Source organism: Podarcis filfolensis, assembly GCF_964270895.1.
Source record: "Podarcis filfolensis genome assembly, chromosome: W".
Lineage (NCBI taxonomy): Eukaryota > Metazoa > Chordata > Lepidosauria > Squamata > Lacertidae > Podarcis > Podarcis filfolensis.
In genome coordinates, this window is record NC_139619.1 from 13,755,864 (window position 1) to 13,782,082 (window position 26,219).

The 26,219-nt window shown below is 48.6% G+C and overlaps 1 pseudogene across 1 annotated transcript in view; it reads left to right on the plus strand.

Annotated features, from left to right (window-relative positions):
- LOC310753764 (inositol polyphosphate 5-phosphatase OCRL-like) overlaps nt 1-26,219 on the plus strand; it is a 268,626-nt pseudogene that overhangs the window by 3,661 nt on the left and 238,746 nt on the right. Inside the window, exons 5-7 of the transcript in view lie at nt 7,753-7,862; nt 14,779-14,971; nt 15,840-16,042. The product of the transcript in view is annotated as an inositol polyphosphate 5-phosphatase OCRL-like (transcript). The remainder of the gene's footprint in view (nt 1-7,752; nt 7,863-14,778; nt 14,972-15,839; nt 16,043-26,219) is intronic.

Genomic DNA, 26,219 nt, shown 5'->3' on the forward strand with positions numbered 1-26,219 from the left:
CGTAGGTACGAGGGTCCTAGGCCGTATAGGGCTTTAAAGGTTAAAACCAGCACCTTAAACCTGATCCTGTACTCCACCGGGAGCCAGTGCAGCTGGTATAGTACCGGATGAATATGATCTTGCAGCGAAGACCGCATAAGGAGTCTCGCCGCGGCATTCTGCACCCGCTGGAGTTTCTGGGTCAGTCTCAAGGGCAGCCCCACGTAGAGCGAGTTACAATAATCCAGTCTGGAGGTGACCGTCGTGTGGATCACAGTGGCTAGGTCAGGGCGAGAGAGATAAGGAGCCAACTGCTTAGCTTGGCGGAGATGAAAAAATGCCTCCTTTGTTATAGCTGTAATCTGCGCCTCCATAAAGAGGGAGGTATCGAAGATTACACCCAAACTCTTAACGGACGATGCTGGCACTAATTGCACCCCCGCAAGAGATGGAAGTTGCCCCCTCAATCCCATATCGCCCCGTCCCAGCCAGAGGATCTCTGTCTTCGAAGGATTTAACTTCAACCGGCTCCCACGTAACCATCCAGCCACAACTTCCAGACATCTGGTCAGTGTGTCTGGGTCCGAGTCAGGATGGCCATCCATCAACAGATAGAGTTGGGTGTCATCGGCATACTGATGGCAACCCCGCCTGTCAGGGCTACCCTAGGTCCCAGCTCACAAAGGACCAACGCTGCTTCGTTGTTAAGTATAAAAGTCTTTATTGAAGTTCAGTTTCACTTCCAGAGCCGCAGCGCGCAGCCCCACGTCTAAAGTGTCAGACCACTGATGCTCCGTCTGAGTCTCCTCCCCCTTGACACCAATTTAAGATTCTAGCCTTGCTCCACCTTCTCCGCTGCTCCTTCCTCCTCTGGGTCCGCCTGCCCGCCGGGGTTCCGCCCTTTCTAGCCTCTTCTCCCGCTGATTCCCCTGAGCCTTCTCCCTCCCTCCGGCGGGCTTTAGGAGCTGGTTCCCCATCCGGGTCTCCTGCTGTTCCGCGCGCCTGCACATTTGAACTTGGCGCGCGCGCCCAGCCAGCAGCTTTCCTCCTGACCGTTCCACTGCTGCTGTCACTGCTTCCCCCATCGGGGGGGCTAGCTGCAACTGACCTCCCCTCCGTTGGAGGCGTGGTCAGCCCTGACTCCCTCTCTGGAGGAGACACTGCCCCTGACACATGTGACTCCTCCCCCCCACTACGCTCCGGTGGGGAAACTGGTCCCGATCCTCCACTGCTGCTTTGGGGTTCCCCTCTGGCTCCTTGTTTCTGGTGCGTCCCCCCTGGGACCCCCCTTGCCCTGACCATCGGCGCCCCCTTCTGGGAATCTTCTGATTCGCTGGAGAAGCTCATGGAATCTCTCGGGCCACTGTCATACTCCCCTACGCTGCCCTCGGATTCTTCCCCTTCACTCTCCCAATCCTCTCTCCCCAGTGCTCCTGCTCCTGATTCCCTGACACCGCCCAAAACTCCGGACAAGCTGGGCGAGGGGGCGCATAAAGGTGTTAAAAAGCATCGGGGAGAGAATCGCACCCTGAGGCACTCCACACACCAAGGAGTGGCGCGATGACAATTCCCCCCCAAGCGCCACCCTCTGTCCCCGACCAGAGAGAAACGAGCGCAGCCATTGAAGGACTGTGCCCTGGATCCCCATGTCGGCAAGGCGGTGGTCCAGGAGTTCGTGATCAACCATGTCTAAGGCTGCTGACAGGTCTAGAAGAATCAGCAGCCCCGACCCGCCTCGATCCAGCTGCCTGCGGAGATCATCTGTTAGGGCGACCAGAGCCGTCTCGGTCCCATGACCAGCGCGGAAGCTGGACTGGAATGGATCGGGGACTTCCGGGGTGGCGCCACCGGCAATGGCGGACTCCCTCTGAACTGGAGGGAAGAGCTCTGCGGGAAACGGGTCTTCTCCGCTACGGCGAAGCGGGGACCCTTTCAAAAATCACAGGCGGATGAAGCCTGTGAACATGGGACTCGGTGGACACCTTTAGCGCCCCCCCAACTCGCTAAGGAACCCACTAACGGGCTCCGAAGTGAAGAGGGGGAAGTGACGCGGTGCTGAGAGTCAACGGCTATTTCCGTGGAGCGAAGCCGCATAGCCGTTGCCGGAGAGCGCTGCCTTTTTCCTGGGACAATCTGGACTTTAAAATAAGCACCCGTGAGTACTTAGATTTTGAACAACTGGACATCAAATAAGGAATAGCGAGCAGGAAAGAATTGGATTTTAAAATACCTACTTTAATTTGGTACGGAACGGGAAGGTCTAAACAGGAAGTCAGCCTTCCGTTCTTTTGTAAATAGAATAAAGCAAAGACAATATAAACTAGAGCTAAGAAAATCGTCTCTAAAGGACTGGATTTCATCATTTATAATTGTGGAACCCCCCTTTGACAGCAGGAAAAGGGGGAGGATCATTTTTAGACTTTTTAAAGTGAATTTAAAGTAAAGTAACTTCCCTCCGTCCTGATACTGGAGCGGGGGTGTCAGGACCGACGTTTGAAGCTCACTGACCAGAAATAAGTGTGTTTGACAGATAGCGAAAAGAAGAGAAACATAGTGATTCCAATGTTCCTCTTCGCTTTTGAAAGGAATAAATATTGACAAAGTATCTTAAAAGGGGAAACTCTGTTGCAAGAACAAATAGAAGTTTTCCCCCTAGAGGGAGACTGTGAAACTGTAACCAACTCCAGGGAGTCGGCAGCTGTTATAGATTACAATCGTGGGAACAGACATCTGACCTTGCAGGACAATGTATTCAGAAACTTTGTTGTGTGTCTTTTATAAAACAAATGCCCTACTGGAACAATTACACGAAAAGGTGAATTGGATGGCGACCTCGGCTAGAAATTTGGAACAGGCAGTGGGAAACTTTGAACAGGCAGTGGGAAAATATGTGGAGCCCACTCAGGAATTAAATCAGGAGTGTGTCTTGACAGAACAGGCCCAACAGGAATATGAACTTTCGGACTTGACAAATGAACTTGGAAAAAGCCACATTTGGAAAGAAAAAGTTTGGTTTGGTTTGGAAATGGGGGGCTGGATTGACCCCCCCTATGCTGAAATGTCTGGACTTTTCAAATGTGGCAATGGGCCGTGAGATGTTTGGGATTGTGGGGGCTCCTAATCTTGGAGGGTTTTTGAAACATGCTGTTAAATACCAAATGGAATTTAGTCTTGAATATGGAAAAGGGGCTGATCTGTCGAGAAGGGTTAAAAATATTGCCAAGCTGGAGCTACCATGAGCAGGAGACAAGGGAAAATACAGCTACAAATATGAAGAAGAGCTGCGGAAGGGGCATGGAAGAGACTTGAGGGCCTCGGATATAGGGTTGCCAGGTTAATGAGCTAGATCGACGTGATAATAAGGACTGACAAAACCCGGAACCAGGAGGAAGGGACGTTGGATGAAGATTGGACTTGTTTGTATTTTTTTTCTCTCTACCATTAGAACTGTTTTATAAAATTGATGAACATTAGGAAAATGTTGGAATGAAATTACTTGGCTTTAGCAAAAATGTTTAAAGAATTATGAAAGAATGTTATGGTTATGAGAAGCTGGTAAGGACAAGATTTAAGTTTTAAGCTTTAAGATTTATCTTATTATAGAAAGATAAGATTAAAACAGATTAGGGTAATGTAATGACAGAATATTATGAAATATGGAAAGGATTTGCTGGGATAATTAACAACTAGGATACAAAGAAAGGGAGGAGGAGGAGGTCTAAGAAAGAAGGTAATGACAGTTGAGGATTTGGAAATAATGAATTTGTTTTTTAAATGTTTTTAATTGTTTGTGATGTATTGTTGTATTTTTTTCTCTTTTTTTTGGTTTGAATTTGCATTTGTTTTTGTCTATATTTTATTTTGTAACATTTTGAAAATTCTAATAAATATCATTTAAAAAAAAAAAAATGGAATGGATCGAGAGCCGATGTTTCATCCAGAAACCCACCAAGCTGTTCAGCAACCGCTCTCTCAATCACCTTACCCAGGAATGGAAGATTCGAAACCGGGCGGTAATCGGATAGATCTAAGGGATCTAATGATGTTTTCTTTAAGAGCAGGCGCACCACTGCCTCCTTCAGTTCCCCTGGGAATATCCCGGTGCCAAGGGACAAATTGATGATATCACCCAGGGGGGCCCGCACCTCGTCTGGACACGCTCTAATCAGCCAAGACGGGCACGGGTCAAGAGGACAGGTGGTGGGCTTTCCAGCTCGGAGGAGTCTGTCCACATCGGCTGGGGATATCCGGTCAAAGTGGTCCAATACTGGACCTGAGGACAGTCGAGGGGCCTCCAGTTCCTTTATTGTATCCAAATTGGCAGGGAGGTCATGGCGGAGCAACAGGACCTTCTCCGCAAAAAAGCTCGCAAATGCCTCACAGCTGTGTATCAAATTGTTATTTAAATTTGGCTGTCCTTCAAGGGACGTTAAAGACCTAATTATGCTAAATAATTGCGCCGGGCGAGAGCTAGCGGAGGCAATGGAGGCCGAGAAGTAGGACTTCTTAGCGGCCTTCACTGCCATCTCGTAGGTTTTCATAAAAACCCTATAAGATGTTCTTGAGGCTCCGTCACGGGCACCCTGCCATACTCGCTCTAGCCGTCTGAGGTCCCGCTTCATTTTCCGAAGCTCCTCGGTAAACCAGGGAGCCCGGTTTCTGCGGGGTCGCAGAGGGCGCCTAGGTGCGATCTCATCGATGGCTGCTAGGAGCTGGATATTCCAGCCCTCAACAAGCTCAGTCAATGAGTCGCCAGGGGGAGCAAGGTCCCGCAAGGCCTGACGGAATCTATCAGGGTCCATCAGCCTCTGTGGGCGAGCCCAAATTGGCTCCCCACCTAAGCAGGGTGGGGGTGGAAAATCAATCCTGGCTTTCAGAGCGTAGTGATCAGACCATGGCACCTTCATCGAAGGAGACATGATCACATCTATACCTACGCCAAAGATCAAATCCAGCGTGTGGACTGCTTGATGTGTGGGGCCCGAAACAAACTGGGAGAGCCCTAGTGTCGCCATGGAAGACATCAGGTCCAGAGCCTGTGAGGAGGGAGTGGCATCAGCATGGATGTTGAAGTCCCCCAATACCAATAGGTTAGGGAACTCCAAGGCCCAGCCGGCCACCGCCTCCAGCAGGCCTGACAGGTTGGCTGCTGGTGCGCTAGGTGGCCGGTACACCAGCCAGACAGCCAAGCTCACCTCGGAGCCCCACACTAGGCCAACACATTCAATGCCAGGGATTGATGGCGATGGTAGAGCCCTGAAAGAACAATCTTCCCGGATTAATAATGCCACCCCTCCCCCCCGGCCCACAGTCCGCGACTGGTGGAGGATGGAGAAACCCGGGGGCGCCATCTCTCGTAAGGTAACAGTTTCCCCTTCGCGCACCCAGGTCTCCGTCACACAAGCCAGGTTGACCCCCTGCGAGGTGAAGAAATCTCGCAGGGTGGCGGTTTTGTTGCCTATAGACCTGGCATTGCACAACACCAGTGACGGAGGTGAGTAATCCTTGCTCACCCTACCTTCGTCCCTCGGGATGCGGCGCAGATTGGAAGGGGTACGAGCATATCCGTATCTCGATCCCCTTCGCCTATGACATCTGCCCCCACCGCCATACCTCCCTCGCCCCACTACGGTAGCAATCCCAAGCCTCAAACCAACCTCCATTTACAAAATAGAAAAACAAATCAAACCAAAAACAATTGTACCAAACAAAACAAATCCCCACCCCACTCAATATCCAACCCCAAACCAAAATAAAACGGAACAAAATAAAAATACATCAATAAAAACCACCGTTCACGGTGGTACAACAAAGTAAAAAGTAAAAACCCCTTTAAAACACTTTAAAATATATAAAAACATTTTTAACATTTGCTGCAGCAACACCAGTGTCCTTAAAATTGTAGCGGTGGCGAGTGTGGGCCCAGTGCCTCAATGAGGCCTCTTAAGCTGTGGCGGTGGCGAGTCAGTCTGGGCCCCGCCCCCTGGGCCAGGTGGCATTAGCCTGAGGAGGGAGCGGCCTTCCCCAACTCACAGTGCAGCAGCAGCCTCAATGAGGCCTCTTAAATTGCTGGTGCTTTTTGTTTTACATTTTTCTCTCCAAGGTTTGTGTGTTCATCATGTTGACGACCTTTCTCCCACTTGGCATAAGGATCATTGGTATTTTGTGTTGAAACAGAGGCCTGATTGCTGCACCTTACGGTGGATTTAAGCTCTGTGAGCGTAGTCATGCCTTAGCTCTTTGAGAAGGATGCTGCAAGGAAGGCAAGGGGGGCAGCCTCAGACTTCCAACATATGCAAAACCATCATAAACCATTAAAAACTTCCCTAAAGGCTGTATAGTTACTTATCTCCTTGACATCTGACGAGAGGGTTTCCCACAGGGCAGGTGCCACTACTCAGAAGGCCCTCTGCCTGCTTCCCTGTAACTTCGCTTCTCACAGTGAGGAAACCGCCAGAAGGCCCTCGGTGCTGGACCCTGATGCCTGGGCTGAACAATGGGGATGGAGACACTCTTTCAGGGCTGAGGCCATTTAGGGCTTTAAAGGATGCAAAAGGATGGTTTTGCAGTTGCTCATAGTGTCGGGGTGTATTCTGGTGGTTGTTAACAGTTTGTATGGATTATTGGTACATATAACATTGTCTATTGGAGGTATGGCTAACCTGTGGTGTGCCAGATGTTACTGAGCTGCAGTTCCTGTTGGCTCCAGCCATCATGGCCAGTAATCAGGGATGATGGGAATTGTAGTTCTGCAGCATTGTGAGGGCCACGTGTCTGCTACTCCTGAGTTAGAGGATTTTCCTGTCGTGTGATGCAGCAAAGTAATTTAAGATGACATGGGGCAAAAATGCACAAGCATCCTGTATCTTTAATAAGTTTGTATGAGATAGGATTTCAGCAGGTATACCCCTTTTTTTACACCTGGCTAACCTACTAGTAGGGACGCGGGTGGCGCTGTGGGTTAAACTGACGGAAGACCAGCCGTCATGAAATGGTGCTTAGCATAGAAAAAAGACACAGTGAGACAGAAGTATTTTCAGGATGGATGAGCAGCTCCTTCTTCTTACTCTCCTCCGATTTTATTATCCTTTGTTCCCCCCAGCCTGCATGGCCGGTCTGCCAATGTCTCACGTTACATCATCCGGTCATGGCTTTTACTACTCCCATCACCATATAAGGTAATCACTGCCCAGAGGAAACACAACTCCATATAAGGTCAATACATTCTATACACTGCCAGGTACAGAGTGCTGGTCACCGAGGTCAGGAGGCACCCTGCAGTATTACAAGCCTCTGCCATGGCTTTATGACTCCCACATTAAACCACAGAGCCTAGGGCTTGACGATCAGAAGGTCGGCGGTTCGAATCCCCGCGACGGGGTGAGCTCCCGTTGCTCGGTCCCTGCTCCTGCCAATCTAGCAGTTCGAAAGCACGTCTAAGTGCAAGTAGATAAATAGGTACCGCTCCAGCGGGAAGGTAAACGCCGTTTCTGTGTACTGCTCTGGTTCACCAGAAGCGGCTTAGTCATGCTGGCCACATGACCCGGAAGCTGTACGTCGGCTCCCTCGGCCAATAATGCGAGATGAGCGCCGCAAACCCAGAGTCGGTCACGACTGGACCTAATGGTCAGGGGTCCCTTTACCTTTACCTTTAACCTACTAGTACTTCACCTTGGTCTTCCAGCACAACAGTGGCTGTTAATAGACTCCATTGTCGGGCAACAGGGGGTCTTCTGCTTCTCTGCTGATAAGCGATTTTTTTTTTGGCTTTAGCTAAACACTCAGCGTACCCAAAAGACAGCTTTTGCTGATTTCACAGAGGGAGAGATCAAGTTCATCCCGACGTACAAATTTGACTCTAAAACAGATCGCTGGGACTCCAGGTAAGCGTCTGCTTGATAGTTGAGCCTTTGTAAGTAAGCTTGTTTGTTTTTCCTAGTCTGCTGAGATGCTAGTAGTGTCCTGCCTTTCCATCCTCCTGAGCAGGCTAGTAAAACATATATTTTTAAAATGGCTTTCTGCTAAGCAAGCTGTTGGAGGAGGGCTAGAGTTGAGGGCTGGATGGACTTCCTTTCCTCTGCAGCCAGAATGGACACCAAGCCACGGAGGAAGAGAGAGATCCAGCTCTCCTTCACCTGCTCACTTTGCTTGCATGGAACTCCTGGTTGCCAAAGGTGTGGGATGTAAAAACAGGAGCAGTCAATGACAACATTCCTAGAGTGTACATGTTAGAACATGGGGAGGGATGTCTGTCTAGCAAGCAGGTAAACTTCCTGGGGACGGACTTCCTTTGCATGTGACCAGAGGTGGGTGTGGCCTCACCTGTGCAGGTAAATTATAAAAGCACAGGGCAGGCAGCCATCTCTCTCTCTCTCTTCTCTCTTGTCTCTCTCATCTTCATCTTTCGAAGAAGCAGGATGCCCTCTTGGCTCTCAGCCAAGAGAGGAGGATAGGACTATCTTGCTATAAGATAGATTCTGAATGTATGTTACCTTTTTAAGCGTGTCTGCCTTCTGGGATCATATTGTGAGCAGAACGTGAGTAAACTCTATTATACTTTTATAAAGACTGTGTCGTGTCTTGTATTTTAAGAGGGAGCAAAGGGGAAATTACCAGAGTAATTATTATAGTGGTTCTAGCAAACCTGTGCAGACCTTACCGTTGCAAACTAAAAGGGGAATGTCATAAACTCTGCTGATATTTTGGGAACTTGTTAGCACAAATTGGATTAGGATATAATCTCACAATATATGCTCTCCTGCACCCCTGAATATTCCCACAAAGGGTTATTGGCCCCAGTATTGCATATTTCTGTGTATTTTTGAAGGATTGCATTGGATTGTGATTTTGAGCTGAGTAGTATTTTTCTGAGTTAACTTCCTGGTAAGCACATGGTCCTTTGTTCCATTGTGCAGTGGGGATTAAGCAACCCCCCCCCTTCCCTCAGATTTCACAGTGACCCAAGGCAGTGAAAATTTGTTTTGTATTTTGAGATTTTTGAGATTTTGATTTTAAAATTTTGAAGAATTTTCAAAATTTTGGATTTTAAGATGGCTAGAGCAGCTTTTGATAGTGATGCAAAGCTAGGAATGCCTGTGCTGAATGAACACAATTTCATACACTGGAAGCAGCGCTTGATAGCATGTTTAGATTATAAGCACATTTTGGAAGCTTTAGACCCTCAACCTACGGGATCGTCTGAGGAAGCTTTAGCCAAGATAAGTGCTTGGAGATGCATGAACAGCGAAGCTAGACACATAATTTTGAGTGGACTTCGTGATGAGCAGCTATCATTAATAAATAGTACAGATGATGCATCTCAAATCTTAAGAGATATTGAGCGCGTGTATGGAGAATCTAGCATAAACTGCTTCAGAAACTTGGTGTGTAAATTAACCAGATTGAGGATGAATTCAAAAGAGGAATTCACAGAGCACATCAACAAGTTTACTGAGATTATTCAAAGAATTGATCTGACTCCCAAAGCTTTTGATGAAGATACAAAGATAGCATTTTTGTTATCATCACTTGGACCACGCTTTAGCCCTTTTGTAAGTTTGATGGACCATAGACAAGGTCTGACTTTTAAAGACTTGATTGGTTATTTAAAAGAAGAATGCAGAGATAGAGCTGTATCTCCAGTGAGAAATGCTAAAATCAAGGACAGCAGTTATGCATCTAGGCAATTTACAAAGTCCAAAGAGATGCCTAAGAAAGTGATTTGTTTCAATTGTAACAAAGAAGGGCACATTGCAAAGAATTGCAGGGCTCCTAAAGCTCCTAAAGGGGAAAAGAAGGGAAAATGTGAATGCACATGGCTACTGCAAGAAAGGAATTTAGCTGTCCAGAATCGTGAGAATAGACGTAATAAATGGATAATTGATTCAGGAGCTCGCTCGCATTTTTCATATAAGAAGGAATATTTTAATGAGATAAATGATGAAGAAGGATCTGAAATTGAAATTGCAGATGGCAACATTGTCAAAGCAAAAGGTGCAGGTTCCAAGAGTCTGAAATGCAATATAAACAATGAATGCATTGAGAACAAAATCTCTAGAGTTTTATACATACCAGAGCTGAGCTGCAATTTAATCAGCGTGTCCACATTGGACAAGAAAGGTTTCCAGATCACATTTGGAAATGGAGAATGCAAGGTGACTAAAAATGGCAAAGTGGTTGCTCAAGCAAAGCTAATAAATGGTGTATATGAGCTTGATCTTTCAGAGAACCAGTCTGCAAATGTGGCACATTCCAGCCAGAAGGATGAGGCAGATCTGGACCTATGGCACAGAAGGCTTGGACATAGAGATACCAACGTCATTCTGGATCTACAGAAAAGAGATTTTGTAAGAGGTTTGCAGGTAAAGCAGAGCAACAAAGCTCCAGCAAAGTGTGTAAGCTGTATTACTGAGAAGGCTGTAAAACCTTCATTTCCACGTTGTGTAGAGCAAAGAAGCAACAAAGTGCTTGATATAGTGCACACTGACATATGTGGACCCATGAATGTTCCCTCACTGGGAAGGAATAGATATATTTTAATATTTCTGGATGACTTTTCAAGATTTTGTGTTGTATATTTCCTCAAAGAGAAGAGTGAAACAGTGGACAAGCTCCAGGAATACATTGCCATGGTCAAGAATAAATTCCAGAGAGCTCCAGCTGTGTTAATGAGCGACAATGGAGGTGAGTACTGCTCAAATGAAATGCAGGCTCTCCTGGCCAAGGAAGGAATTGCACACGTAAGCACAATTCCTTACACATCACAGCAGAATGCCATAGCTGAGTCAAAGTTTAGGTCCATTATGGACATGACAAGGTGCATGCTGAAGGATGCATGTTTGCCACAGAAGCTGTGGGCCAAAGGAGTGTACACGTCGGTCTATTTGCAGAATAGACTGCCAACCAAAGGGGCAGAGCGCACACCATTTGAACTTTGGCATGGGAAAGCTCCCAATCTGTCGCACATACGTGTGTTTGGAAGTCTGTGTTACTTCCACGTGCCCAAGGAACACAGACATAAGCTTGACTCCAGGGCAAAAGCAGGTATCCTGGTGGGATACGCCTCTGGAGGCAAAGGATATAGAATTTTGGACTTACAAACTGGTAAGACAAATGCATACCATGCAGTTTATGTTGATGAATATGGAAAAGTAGACACTAAGAACACTGTTGTGGATTCTTCCGATGAGTCAGAAAGGACTCAAGAATTTGCATATTTCCCTTTTGAGACCCCACAAAGTACTAATCTACCTTCGAGTGTTACAGCGCCCCCTACAGGCGACGCAGCAGAAGACGCAGAGGAGCAGAACCCTGGCGGCACCAGAGCCGAAGATGAGGACTCAGATGGGGACATGCCTGCGTTGGAGGAGGATGAGGAAGCCGATGCAGTCGCAGAACCAGAGTTCAGGCGCTCATCCAGAACCAATAGAGGTGTCCCACCCTTACGACTGCCCTACTTTGCAGGGTCGGCGTTTCCACAGGAACCTTCCACTTGGGAAGAGATACAGGAGATGCCAGCTGCAGAAGCCAGTCTCTGGAGGAAGGCCGCGCAGGAGGAGATGGATGCACTGCATCAGAACAAGACCTGGACACTCACTGAGCTGCCTCCTGGTAAGAAGGCCATTGGCAGTAAATGGGTTTTCAAGGTTAAGAAGGGGTCAGAAGGAGAAGTGCAGCGCTACAAAGCTAGACTTGTAGCACAAGGATTTTCACAGCGTTTTGGTGAAGACTATGATGAAGTTTTTGCACCAACGGTGAGGTACAGCAGCGTAAGAATGCTTTTGAGCATTGCAGCCTCCAAGAAAATGAGAGTGAAACACATAGACATTGCTACCGCTTTTCTACATGGGCAGATTTCAGAAGAAATTTACATGAAACAGCCCAAGGGTTTTGTGAAACCACATGAGGCACATTTAGTGTGCAAACTCCAGAAAGGACTTTATGGACTTAAACAGGCTGCTAGAGCCTGGAACCAGAAGTTGCATAAAATGCTGACGCAACTTGGGTACAAGCAAGGCGATGCTGGCAAGTGCTTGTACAGTAAGTCAAATAATGGACAATTCTCATATATCTTAGCTTTTGTCGATGACCTGATTATTGCCACAGCAAGTGAGAAAGACTACACAAATAGTAAAACACCTTAGCAAAGAGGTGGAGGTCAAGGAGCTAGGAGATGGCCAGTACTACCTCGGGATCCAGGTGGAAAGAGAAGAGGACGGTTCATTTCTTCTCAGCCAAAGACAGAAGATCCACGAGCTGATTGAGCACATGCAGATGCAAGACGCACATCCAGTTGCTACACCGATGGCTACTGACTTCCTGAAGAATCAGCAGGATTCGAAGCAGTTGCCAGACAACAATGACTACAGGTCGGCGATTGGTAAACTTTTGTATTTAGTTACCACATGTAGACCTGACTTAGCTAATGCTGTGGGGATTCTTAGCAGAAAAGTGACTTCTCCCACTGAGCATGATTGGGCAGGTGTAAAGAGGGTGGTGCGATATTTGAAGGGTACCATGAATTGTAAATTAAGGTTACCAGCCGTCAGAGACCCTAAGTTGGTTGAGTATACTGATGCGGATTGGGCTGGGGATAATGCTGATTATAAATCAACAAGTGGTCATGTTTTCATGTTTGGGGATGGACCTGTTGCATGGGGCAGTTATAAACAGAGCTGTGTAGCATTATCTTCCACAGAATCAGAATACGTTGCAGCAACAGAAGCCTGCAGAGAGATCGCCTGGCTTGATCAACTCATAAAGGACTTTGGGTTGGTGAGAAAAGAACCTGTCAGCTTGCTAGAGGACAATCAAAGTTGCCTGAAGCTGACGCAGAGTGAGAAGTTGCTGGCCAGAACAAAACACATTGAGGTTAAATACCACTACATACGCCAGATGATCCAGGATGGACTTGTGGAACTATCCTACTGCAGCACCCAAGAGATGACTGCTGACATCCTGACGAAACCCCTACCAAGAGAGAGTTTCCAGAATCTACGTGTCAAGCTGGGACTCTGGGTGGTTGAATAAAGTTCTTTATATTTTGTGTATGTTGTATTGCCTGAGAAGGGGTATGTGGGATGTAAACACAGGAGCAGTCAATGACAACATTCCTAGAGTGTACATGTTAGAACATGGGGAGGGATGTCTGTCCAGCAAGCAGGTAAACTTTCTGGGGACGGACTTCCTCCGCATGTGACCAGAGGTGGGTGTGGCCTCACCTGTGCAGGTAAATGATAAAAGCACAGGGCAGGCAGCCATCTCTCTCTCTCTCATCTTCATCTTTTGAAGGAGCAACATGCCCTCTTGGCTCTCAGCCAAGAGAGGACAGTACTATCTTCCTATAAGATAGATTCTGAGTGTATTTTACCTTTTTTAAGCTGTCTGCCTTCTGGGATCATATTGTGAACAGAACGTGAGTAAACTCTTTTATATTTTTATAAAGACTGTGTCGTGTCTTGTATTTTAAGAGGGAACAAAAGGGGAAATTACCAGAGTAAATTATTATAGTGGTTCTAGCGAACCTGTGCAGACCTTACCGTTGCAAACTAAAAGGGGAATGTCATAAACTCTGCTGATATTTTGGGAACTTGTTAGCACAAATTGGATTAGGATATAATCTCACAATATATCCTCTCCTGCACCCCTGAACATTCCCACAAAAGGCTGCTAGGCGAGTTGTGAAATGCTGTGATATGTTGTCTTCCTCAAGCCATCCCTGCTCTGGAAATGTTTTGGCTCCTTTTCCCCACATTTGTCCTGATAACCAGCATCCTCTGTTTCATGGCGTGTATAAGCGGTGTTGCAGTTCCTTGAAAGGTGCAGCAGGCTGAATGAGAATCCTCTTTGTGTCAAGGAAGTCTGGGAATTAGACTTGGTGCTCTCTCAAGATGAGTCTGCCAGGGCATAAGAGCATGAGAGCAGCCCTGCTGGATCAGGCCATTGGTCCATCTGGCCCAGCATCCTGTTCTCACATTGGCCAATGAGATGCCTCTTGGGGAGCCCACAAACAGGACCTGAGTGCAACAGCACGTTCCCCTCCTCCAAGCCATACTGCTTCTCTTGGTGGAGTATGTTCTGTGGCCATTATGGCTAGTAGCCATTGAGCCTCACCATCCATGATTTGGCATATTCTTGTGGTTCTTGACAACTGTCAGAAGCCACCTAGGCCTGCTAGTTTCATTGCTCTTGCTGTGGTAATGGGGAAATGAAAAGGACAGGCGGAACATGTAGTGACGAAGCCGGAAAACGGCAGGCTCCTTTGGGCAGCATTTCAGGTGCCAGAAAGGGTCTGTTGGATCACTGAAAAAATAGTGTCTGAACAAGAATAACTGGGCCCCTTGCTTTGGGGAAGGATCATCATTTGGTGGTGTGCCATATGCTTTGTATGCAGAGTCTCTAGTTGAAAGGCACCTCCACCTGAAAAAGGATTGGGCCACAGAGAGCTGCTGCCAGCCAGAGTAGACTTAATTAATGAATTGTGGGGTTGGAAGGGATCACGAGGGTCATCTAGTCCAACCCCCTGCAATGTAGGAATCCAAACTGGGGGAGGTCAGAAATTCATTCTGACCTGATAGAAGGCAGCTTTTGATTTCCTGACAACTCTCTCCATGAGGCAAAATGCCTGCACACCTGCAAGGTCCGCCCCTTCAGAAGTTGGACTCCCAAGCCCCATCATCTCCAGCTCTTGACCGTGGTCAAGATCACAGGCCGTGTGTGGAGCCAAAGTTGGACTGTGTGAGCCTTGTGTGTTGCCTCAGCCAGTCCAACAGTCCTGGTGTCTCTCCTGTCTCCTTGCAGTGGGAAGTGCCGTGTGCCAGCATGGTGTGAGCCAATCCTCTGGAGAGGAGGCAGCGTGAATCAGCTCAGCTACCGAAGCCACATGGAATTGAAAAGGAGCGGCCACAAGCCCGTCAGCTCCCTCTTCCTCACAGGGGTAACACCTGCCCTGGCCAGGGCTATCGTCTATTCAGGGTTTTTAGTTGCCTGCTATGTGGCACCTCCTCGAATCTGGGCAGGCCCTGACCAACAACCAGGCCCCTTTCCACAGAGCTCCTCTTTGGCAAATGACTTCCGGTGCAAGGAGTGGGCAGGTTTTGGCTCTGTTAAATCCCTAGGCTTCCATTCTCCACTGTTCTGAGTATACGCTGCTCCTGCAGGCATGGCAGACCACATGGGCTGAACTGTATACCTTAACCGTTGGCTCCATTCATGCAATGGAGCTTCTGTGGTACTTGGCTTGGAGCATTTGGCTTCAGCCCATTGGCTCTGGAAGTCACAGCCGCTGCCATCTTGGGGAAGCTCTCAGAGTTACAGTACTTGCCTCTTTCAGGGCTGGGAACAGGGGGGGTGCATCAGGCCTTTCTGCTCTTAACTCATACCCCCCCTTTAGTCCATAGCCCCAGCAAATGTGCTCTGCCCCCCCACCCATAGGTGAAGGTAAAGACGAATAGGATCCTCTCCAACCCCTTAAAGAGGGTTTGCTGCAAAAAGACCAGGGGGGAAAGAAGCCCTTGGCCCATCTAGCTCAGTCTTGATTTCCGGGGGATCTCTCCCAGCCCTACCTGGAGATGCTGGGGATAGAACCTGGGACCTTTGCATGCAAGGCAGATACCCTTCCACTGAGCGGCAGCCTCTTCCTCTTCCTCGCAGGCAAAGACTCCAGGGGTAGCCAGCGTGGTGCCCTCCAGATGCTGGACTACAACTCCCATCATCCCCAGCCAACATGGCCAGTGGCAAGTGCAGCAATATCTGGAGAGCCCCACGTGGACCTGTTGCATGTGCAGTCCCCTAAATGAGAGCCCGGGGCCAAGGACAAACTTCCCCCTGGAGCACGTTTCCTTGCCTCTGCTGAAGGCAAGCACTCTCTTTCCTCCCCCCCCCCTTTGCTCTGCAGTTTCCGTTTGAGAATGTGAAGTTCCGGCAGCTGCAGAAGGAGAAGTTCCAGATCACAAACAACGGGCAGGTCACCCTCCACTTCTCCTTTATTCTCAAGCTCAGTGACAGCCAGTATTGGAAGCCATGGCTTCGCGCTGAGCCCTGCGAGGGATACTTGGAGCCCAGCGAGTCTCTCTCTGGAATCAGAGAACTGTAGAGTTGGAAAGGGACCCCAAGGCTCATCTAGGGAAGGCCTTCCTTTTCTCCTCCTCTTCCCAACCCTCCTCCCTCAAACCTTGGGAGTTTGGTAGAGCAGGGGAGGCTTAACATTTGTGGGCTACACTGCCCCATGCTCAAGCCTCCAAGGGCCACAGGTCAAAGCAGCTGAGCCCAAAGTGTAAAAGTGTGTGTGACCAGCTTTAAACAAAGACACACACACAAATGAATTGAAGCAAAACAATGCTGGAGGGTCCCAAAACACCTTTTGGCATTGCAGGGAACCAGTGAGAGCAGTCCGTCAAAAAATTACTTTAAAAAAAAAATGCGTATTTTTATGTTGTGGAGGCACAAAAATATCTTGGAGAACATGTAGAACTAGCCAAACTTTTAAAAACTCAGTGAAATGTAAACTAAAAAAGAAAGTAACATTGGGGGCGCAAAAATCCTTTAGGAGACAAATAAGTGCTTTCCCTTTTTATATCCTTTTGTTAGGATCACTTTCTCTTACCCCCCAGTATCCTGTCACCATCTTCTGTGCAGCTGCTGCTTTGGAGGACTAGAGAGGAAAGTGGGGTGGGGGTGGGAACTGAGTCGCTTCTTTTCCTAACTCTTGAAGTTAAGGTTTCCCCCATACACCTGTGAGAACAGGATGCTGTACTAGATGGGCCATTGGCCTGATCCAGCAGCCTCCTATTGTGTCCTTCTGTTCAATTCTTCACTGTCTTCACTTTTAATTTACAGACAAGCCAACTTGGCTGTGCCAAAGAATGTATCTACCTGACCTCCTCCCGTTTTAGGTGAGACGGTGGACATTTCCCTGGATGTGTACATCAGCAAGGAAGAGAAGATTGAGGCTATCTTTGTCCTTCACCTTGACCGTGGCAAGGACTATTTCCTCACCATCAGTAGGAGCCACCTACCAAGCTGCTTCGGGACCTCCTTGGAAGCCTTGTGCTGGATGTCTACCCTTCCCACTCTGCTTGCCTGCTTGAAAAACAGCTGCTCTTCCACTCAGAAATGTGGGGGCTGGGGGTCCTCCGCTGCATTCAGCTTCAGCTTCTGTAGTTGTGCATCCGCTTCCTGTGTGCTGTTCATGCCCTTTGTTTGCCTTGACTGAGTCATCCCAGGTTCTGGTCCTCCCACCTGTCCTTTCGCAGGGCCACTGAACCGTGTGCATTTCCCTGCCATCTGCCCAGATACTGTTCAGCCAACGGGCTGTTTCTTTCTCTTCTCAGGGCCTGTGCCATTAACACCCTTGGTTGTCTTTTGCTCTTGCCTTCCTCCTCTGATTTCAGGGAGAAGACAGCTTCCTAGAAAAGGTAACAGTTGGTTTGCTATCCTCTAGATGTTCTTGTAGCGGGCTCAAATCAGGTACAGGCAACGCCCCGTTTACACGGGGGTTGCGTTCCAAGGTACTGCGCGTTTAAATGAAATTGCGTATATTGGGGACAGCATTGGAAAAGCCTGCAAACACCCTCTAAACTTCCGGAAACCCTTTTGAAAGGCCTTTTGAAAACCAGCAGCCTCCCTGCAAAACTCCTTGCTCCAACTCTCCACAGGCCTGAAAGGTCGGTGCCAAAGCTCCTGGGAGGGAGTCGAGATGCTGTTTCCATGCCACTTTGCCGCTTTTGTGCTCTTGGGGGGCACATTTTTGCTCCTTCAAGTGCCCCTTCCAGCTTTGCGGCAGTGTGCATGTGCCTCGAAGGCACGTAAATGGAGTTGCCCTTGTCAACGATCAGCAGCTGCTCCATGCAGTGGCAGCTGGTCCCTTAGGGCAAACCAGGCACTACCCCACCAACCTGACTTTCCTCTCAGGCAACCCGCACCTGCCTGCCTTCTGACTCAAATCCAGTCCAGGTGGTGGCTCTAGCTCTCTGCTTTTGTCTCTTCCCTAGTCTCAATGTGGCCCTTGTAGAACTCGGCAGAGGAGAACGGAGACGAAACCAGAATTTGCCATCACTGCTTGTAACTGATTTTGCACTGCTCGACTCTGGGTCCGCTTGCGATTGGCAGCCCGGGAGGCAGAAAGCCCAGTCTCATGATGCAGGCGCCAGCCCCCTCTGGCCCCAAGAGCCAGTTTTCTCCTTGTCTCTGTGCTCAGCAACTGCTGCACAGACTATGCCACTCTGGCTTACTCTTACCACCTGAGCACTGGCATTTGGGAAGCGGTAGTGGCTGCATTGGGGTGGCTCAGGGAAATGTCACTCCTCTCGAAATCATATCTACTTGGGTGTATTATCCTAGCCACAAGGAGACAGTGGTGACTGTCAATTTGGACAGCTGTAGACATTTAGAATCATGGAGGATATGTTTATCAGTGGCTACCGGTCAGTGCTATTTCTTGCCACTATTATCACAAACCACATGCTTTTGATTACCAGTTTCTGGGGAACATGAAGGACAGAGTGCTATTGTCCCCGTGTCCCTATGGACTCCCAAGGGCATGTGGTTGGCCATTGTGGGAACAAAATGCTGATGTAACCCAGCTAGGCTCCTGTGTTCTTTAGCATGCAGCAGCTACTCTTGCACTAAGACTCTGATACAGCATTTGTCATTCCCCACACCAATACTCACTCTCTCTCTCTCTCTCTCTCTCTCTCTCTCTCTCTCAAGACAGGGGCGGGGAGTATTGGCGGGGGGGGGGGGATGAACTGGGTCCTAATCAACAGCTGCCCTGGGGATGAGGGGATCAAATTCTCCATCCTTGCCAACTCCTTTTAGTGATGGGCTGCTTGCCATTGCTGTGCTCCTAAAGCTCTCTTGCTCCCCCCTCCTCTCTTTCTCTTTCTCTTGAATGTGGTAGCTTGAGATAGAACTAACCACCCTGAACATTTCAGGAGAGGAAGATGGGAAGGAGGCAGGAGGCATGGTTCACCAGCTGCTGTGTGCTGCATTGCCCAGACAAAGTCGTGGGCTGGGGCTCCAGCTGTTGCTCAGTTTCTACCACTGCCTCTGCAACGTGCTCTAGACAAGGGGTGGTGAACATGTGACCCCATCATCTCATCATGCTGGCTGGGGCTGCAGCCCATCAACCTATGAAGGCCCATCCATGTTCTGTTGCTGTTTTTGTTACTTATTTCCTGCCCTTCACCCTAAGGTCCCAGGGCAGGTTCCAACAATTTAAATAAAATGTTAGAAGAAGAGAAGTTTGGATTTGATATCCCGCTTTATCACTACCCGAAGGAGTCTCTTTTTTTATAATACTTTTTATTGATTTTTTAACATAAATATACAATTTTAATCCAAATTTTCACAAATTCCATACTTTTGGACTTCCTTCAACTTCTCTGACAATCATCCATATTTAACTCTTGCTTACGCATTTCTTCTGTTCTCTATTGCCATTAGTCCCCCCTCCAATCATCCATTTTTCATTTAACAATATACCTCAGTTTTTACAGTGCTTCTTTAAACCCCACTAGCGTTGTTTGTACTTCACATGTGTTTTTCAGATATTCCACAAATTTCCCCCAGTCCTCGATGAACTTTTGGTCTCAAAGATATCTAACTTTCCCTGTTAACTTGTCCAGTTCTGCATAGTCTGTTAGTTTCATCCTCCATTCCTCTTTCATCAGTATTTCCTCTTGTTTCCACTTCTGGGCCAGTAGAATTCTTGCTGCTGTAACTGCGTATTGAAAAAGTTTGTAGTCCTTCCTTCTTATTTCCTTTCCTGTAATGCCTAAAAGTAGGGCTTCTGGTTTTTTAACAAATGTATACTTCAACATTTTTTTCATCTCATTATATATCATCTCCCAGAAGCCCTTCACTTTCTTACACTCCCACCACATATGATAAAACGTTCCTTCTTTTTCTTTACATTTCCAACATTTATTACAGGTTTTATACATTTTTGCTAATTTTACCGGTGTGATATACCATCTGTAAAACATTTTCATGACGTTTTCTTTTAACGCGGTATAGGCAGTAAATCTTAAGTTTTCCTTCCAAAATTTTTCCCAATCATCAAATTGTATATTATATCCAAAATCTCTGGCCCATTGTATCATTACCGTTTTAACTTCTTCATCTTTTGTATACCAATCTGTGATGGGATGGTGAGCTGCTTGTGCGTAAAATCCTGATCCCTCAGAGTTTGGCTAAGTCCCCAAACCTCTGTCTGTGATGGAGCTCCTTAAGCATGGCTCCATCAATCGCTCGTTGAATCGGACAGTGGGCGTTTACGGAACTTCTTCCAGCATAAAAGCTCCTTAACGGAAACGCGTCTTCTGGACTCTCGGCGTGACAGTTTCCGCCGAGGAGTGGGTGTCCCTACGGGAGGTCCTGAAACCTCCCCACTGTTCTCGCTTGAAGTGTCTCTGAGCCCTCCCTCCGACTCACTTTCCCTTGGAACTCCACTTCTCCCCCTGCTGGTCCCCTCCTCCGCTGAGTGGTCTCTCTCACCCTCCATGAGCCCTTTCACCTCCTTCGTCTCAGATGACAGTTCCCTGACATCCACCTCCCCTCCAGGGCCCCCTTCACCCCCTTCCCTCCCCTCCTCTGCGGGAGGCGAGGGAGCAAAACCCCTGAAGGAACCTCCCTCATCTTCCGAAGTTTCGAACACTTCCCTCCACCTTTTGCTGTTTCCGGTTTCCAAGTACTCCTCCTCCTCGGAGTCTGTACCTCCTTCCAACTCCGATTCCCTGAATCCCTCCAGTTCCTCATCATCATCGGTGGTGCCAAAGTACTCCCTCCGGAACCTCGCTACTGGCTGAGGTTTCCTGGGGAACCTTTGGTGGAACGTTTCGATCAAGACCTCGTCATGGACCTCCTCTGCCTTCACCCAGGTGTTTTCCGACTCCGGTTCCCCTTCCCACGCGACCAAATACTCCACCTGATTACCCTTCCACCTGGAGTCGATGATTTCCGCCACATAGTTGCGGCTTTCCCTTTCTTCTATGGCTGGTCCCCGTGTGGATACCCCTTCACCTTCCCCCCTGTATGGTGACAGTAATGACCTGTGGAATACTGGGTGCAGTTTCATGTGGTTCGGTAACCGGAGTCTGAAAGCCACTGGGTTGACCTGTTGGATGACCTCAAATGGTCCCAATCTTTTGGGTCTCAATTTCTTGCAACTACCCTTGAACGGCAACCCTTGGGTTGATAGCCAGACCCGACTCCCCACCCTAATTGTTTCACCTTCCCTTCTGCTCTTGTCTGCCTGCCTCTTATATTCTTCTTTGGCCCTTTCTAAGTTGTGTTGGAGTTGACGATGGATCGCTTCCATTTCTTCTACAAAAAGTTCAGCGGCCGGAACACTCCATCTCTCTCCTCCTTCCCCTGGAAACGCCCTGGGGTGGCACCCATAATTAGCCAAAAAGGGGCTCATCCCGGTGGACACATTCTCTGCATTATTGTAAGCAAATTCCGCTAGTGCCAACTTTTCGACCCAATCGTTTTCTCTGTCATTGACATAACACCTCAGGTATTGTTGAAGGATACCGTTTGCCCTCTCCGCCTGCCCATTGGTCTCAGGGTGCCTGGCAGTCGAAAAGTTGACCTCTACGTGCAACAAGCTCATAAGCTTCCTCCAGAATCTGGACGTGAACTGTTTCCCTCTGTCGGAAACCAGCCTCAAGGGGGCGCCATGCAGCCTAAAAATATGTTCTACAAACAATTTCGCTGTCTCTTCCGCCGTGACTGCATGTGAGCAAGCTACAAAGTGACCCATCTTAGTTAACTGGTCTACTACGACTAGTATGGCGGTTTTCCCCTGGGATTTTGGCAGATCAGTCATAAAATCTATCGACACCGCCTCCCACGGTCGTTCTGGTGTGGGTAACGGTTCTAATAACCCCGCTGGTGCCCGCCTTTCTCCTTTGGCTCTCTGGCATTGGTCACACCTTCTCACATACTCCCGTACATCCTCCCTCACCTTGGGCCACCAAAACTCCCTGGTCACCAACCACATGGTCTTGTGTTGCCCAAAATGCCCCGCTGTGGGATTGTCGTGCAGCTGTTTGAGTACTCTCCCCCTCAATTCCCCTTCGGGTATATATAGCGCCCCTTTGTAATACAATGCCCCGTTTCTTTCTTCAAAACCTCCGGGGTCTTCTCCCTCTCTCCTTAAACCTCTGAGCTTATCCTGGGCGTACTCATCATTTACCGTTCCCTCTACCAGTTCTCTTTGCCCCACCCAGGCCGCACCACACACCCAGTGGTCCTCTGGGATAATATGTCTCTCTTCTGGCGCTCCCTCCCCCTCCAAATATTCAGGTTTGTGAGAGAGAGCGTCCGCTCTGATGTTTTCTGGACCTGGCACATAGCAGATTTCAAAATGGAATTTGGAGAACTCCTGGGCCCATCTCACTTGTCGTTGGTTGAGCACTCGTGCCGTTCTCCAATACTCCAAATTCTTGTGGTCCGTACACACTTGCACCTTATGCTGTGCGCCAATTAGTAAGTGTCTCCATCTCCGGAACGCTTCGTGAATGGCGAGTAGTTCTCGGTCATATACCGTGTAGTTCCTCTCGGATTTGTTCAGCTTACGCGAAAAGAAGGCACACGGTCTCCATTCCGACTCATTGCTCCCTGGCTGAAGCAGCACCGCCCCCACCGCCCGGTCTGAGGCATCAGTTTCCACTCTCATGGGTTTTTGTAAATCCACATGCAGGAGCTGTTCTTCCGAAGCGAATGCCTTTTTCAATTCCTCAAAAGCGTGCTCCGCCTCCGCCGTCCAAACGAATTTCTTCTTGCTGCTTAGACAGTCCGTGATGGGAGCCGTTAAGTGGGCAAAGTTCTTGATGAATTTACGGTAAAAGTTCCCAAACCCTAAGAACCTTTGCACATCTTTTTTCGTTTTCGGTGTCTTCCATTCCAGCACCGCCTGGACCTTGCCTGGATCCATGGCTAATCCCTTGTCTGATAGGCGGTACCCCAGGAATTCCACCTCCTTGGTGTGGAACTGACACTTCTCCAATTTCACCCACAACTGGTTTGCTTGCAGCTGGCTCAGCACTTCCCTGACATCCTTTACATGCTGCTCCTCATTCTCTGAATATATCAGCACGTCATCGAGGAATGCCACGCAATTCTTGTAGAGCAAAGGTCCCAGTACATGGTTCATGAGCGATTGAAAACAGGCGGAGCCTGCTTGTAATCCAAAGGGCATAACAAGATATTCGAAAGCCCCTAGGGGGGTGAACATCGTTGTCTTCCATTCATCCCCCTTCTTTATTCGTATCAGGTTGTACGCTCCTCTCAGGTCCAGTTTCGTGAATATCTTTCCCTTCCTCACCCTGGTCAAAATGTCATCAATCCTGGGCATGGGGAAAGTCACTGGTTCTGACACGGCATTCAGCCGCCGGTAGTCCACGACCAATCTCGGTTTATCCGTGTTTTTTTTTGTCCACAAAAAACACTGGGCTGCCCCCCACCGCTCTGGACTCTCTGATGAAACCTCTCTTCAGGTTTTTGTCAATAAACTCCCTCAACTCCTGCATTTCCCTGTCTGACATGGCGTACAGCTTGCCCACGGGGAGCTGGGCCCCAGGGACCAGGTTAATTTGGCAGTCAAAGTCTCTATGCGGTGGTAGTTTATCTGCTTCCCTTTCGCTGAAGACCTTGCTCAGGTCAGCGTATTGTTTGGGCACCTTCCCTTTGTCCGCCACTTCCGTCCCTGCTAGGGAGGCTTTTGCCCCTTCTGGCACCTTTCCCTCTTTGCAGTGTTCCAGGCAATGTGCTGACCCAAAGGAGACCACTCTCTGATGCCAGCCCACTAGCGGGTCATGCAACGCTAGCCAGCTCATTCCCAAAATGACTGGCACCCCTCCCAGGGTGGCTACATTGAACGCTATCCTTTCGGTGTGCCTTGCCACCCTCATAACCATTGGGACGGTCTGTAGGCTAACTTCTCCCCCCAACAGCTCCCTCCCATCGATCGTGGTGACCTGCAGGGGGTTGCTTAAAGGGAGTGTCTGTATCTGGTGTTCAGCTGCAAACTCCTTGCTCATAAAATTACAGGAGCTGCCTGAGTCCAACAGCGCTTTGGTCTTTAGTGGGTATCCGTTTGCCAGCTCTAGCAACACCTCTATTACTAGGGCTGGTCTTGGAGGTTCCGGAGTGGGCACTTTTATTGCTCCTTGGCCTGTCTGCAGTGCCCTGACAGTGGCAGACAGGCGTTGGCTTTTACTGGCTCCTGGACTTCCTCCTCCTTCCCCCCAACAGCTCCCGCCATCCCTTGCCATTCCTTTCTTTGCGGGCAGACTCTGGCAAAGTGACCTGGCTGCTGGCAGAGATAACATTTCTTGGCGCTCTTTCCCTCCTTCTTCCTCCCTTCACTGGGATTTGAAACTGCGCGCGCGCGCGCTGTTCCAACTTCCATCGGCTCTCCGGGCGGGAAACTTGGTTCTGGAATCTCTGGAATGCGGAAATCCCTCCAACGCTCTCCTTTCCCCTCCCGCTTCTCCAAGGCTCTTGCCTCCTGGCGCGCTCCAATGGTCAGCGCTGATTTGGTCAGCTGGTCCATAGACTCCGCCCTGGGCGCCCGGGAAAGTTCGTCTTTCACCGCCGAAGAAAGCCCCTCTTCAAAGAGCATTTGAATGGGTTCCGCCGATAAGTCCCACCCCAATTTATGTATCAACATTGTAAACTCAGTCCAGTACTCACGAACCGATCGGCTCCCCTGTTTGCAAGCCATCAATTGCCTGCGCACCAGTCCCTGTTCAATCTCGCTGGAAAACATCAAATCCATGGCGCGAAAAAACTTCCTCGCGTCCTTCAGCATGTCACTATTCCCTGCCATCAGGGGCCTCACCCAGTCTCTCGCCCCCCCCTTCGAGATGGCCAATCACAAACGCCACTCGCGATGCCTCATCAGGAAAGTTGTTAAACTGCAGTTCGAGAGCATACTGCATCTCTGTCCTAAAGGCTTGGTAGTTCCTGGGGTCCCCCCCAAACTTCTGCACCATTCCTGGCATCTTTCTTGCTAGTGTAGCGCCTTTTGCCTTTTCTGCATCCTGCGCCCTCCTTTCTTCTAGCCTCGCCGTTTGCATTGCTAGCTGGAGTTCCAACACTCTGTACCTTTCTTCCAGACTTGGACTTTCTCCAGCTGCTCCTCCGGCTCCGGCTGGGTTGCTCATGATGCCTCTCTGCACAAGCTGCTTTCAGAGACTGTCCGATTGCTGTGATGGGATGGTGAGCTGCTTGTGCGTAAAATCCTGATCCCTCAGAGTTTGGCTAAGTCCCCAAACCTCTGTCTGTGATGGAGCTCCTTAAGCATGGCTCCATCAATCGCTCGTTGAATCGGACAGTGGGCGTTTACGGAACTTCTTCCAGCATAAAAGCTCCTTAACGGAAACGCGTCTTCTGGACTCTCGGCGTGACAGTTTCCGCCGAGGAGTGGGTGTCCCTACGGGAGGTCCTGAAACCTCCCCACTGTTCTCGCTTGAAGTGTCTCTGAGCCCTCCCTCCGACTCACTTTCCCTTGGAACTCCACTTCTCCCCCTGCTGGTCCCCTCCTCCGCTGAGTGGTCTCTCTCACCCTCCATGAGCCCTTTCACCTCCTTCGTCTCAGATGACAGTTCCCTGACACAATCTAACAATATCTTATACATTTTTGACAAAATTTTACAATCATTATTTATTATATCTGTTTGAAACTTTGAATCTTTTTCCGTGTAACCACTTTCTTTAATATCTTTTTTAAACATTTCATTAACCTGAAAATAATGCAACCAGTCATAAACATGTTCCTTAACTTGTTCATATGGTTTTATCTTCCATTTACCTCCTTCTTTAATTATTAAGTCTCCATATGTAATCCAATTACTTCTCATGTTTACCTTCTTCACCGACATAATCTCTAACGGAGATAACCAATGCGGAACTCTTGGTTCTAATAGGTTTTTATACCTATCCCATACTTCTATTAGTGGACCTCAGAATATGTGGCTCCCAAACCCTTTATGTATTTTCTTCTTCTCACACCATAAGTATGCGTGCCATCCAAATCTATTATCGAAACCTTCAAAGTCTAATAATTCCTTACTTTCTAATTTTATCCATTCCTTCAACCAACAGAGACAGGCTGCTTCATAGTACAGTTTCAAATCTGGCAGGGCGAAGCCTCCTCTTTCCTTCACATCTGTTAATAACTTAAATTTAATTCTCGGCTTCTTGCCCTGCCAGATATACCTTGATATCACTCT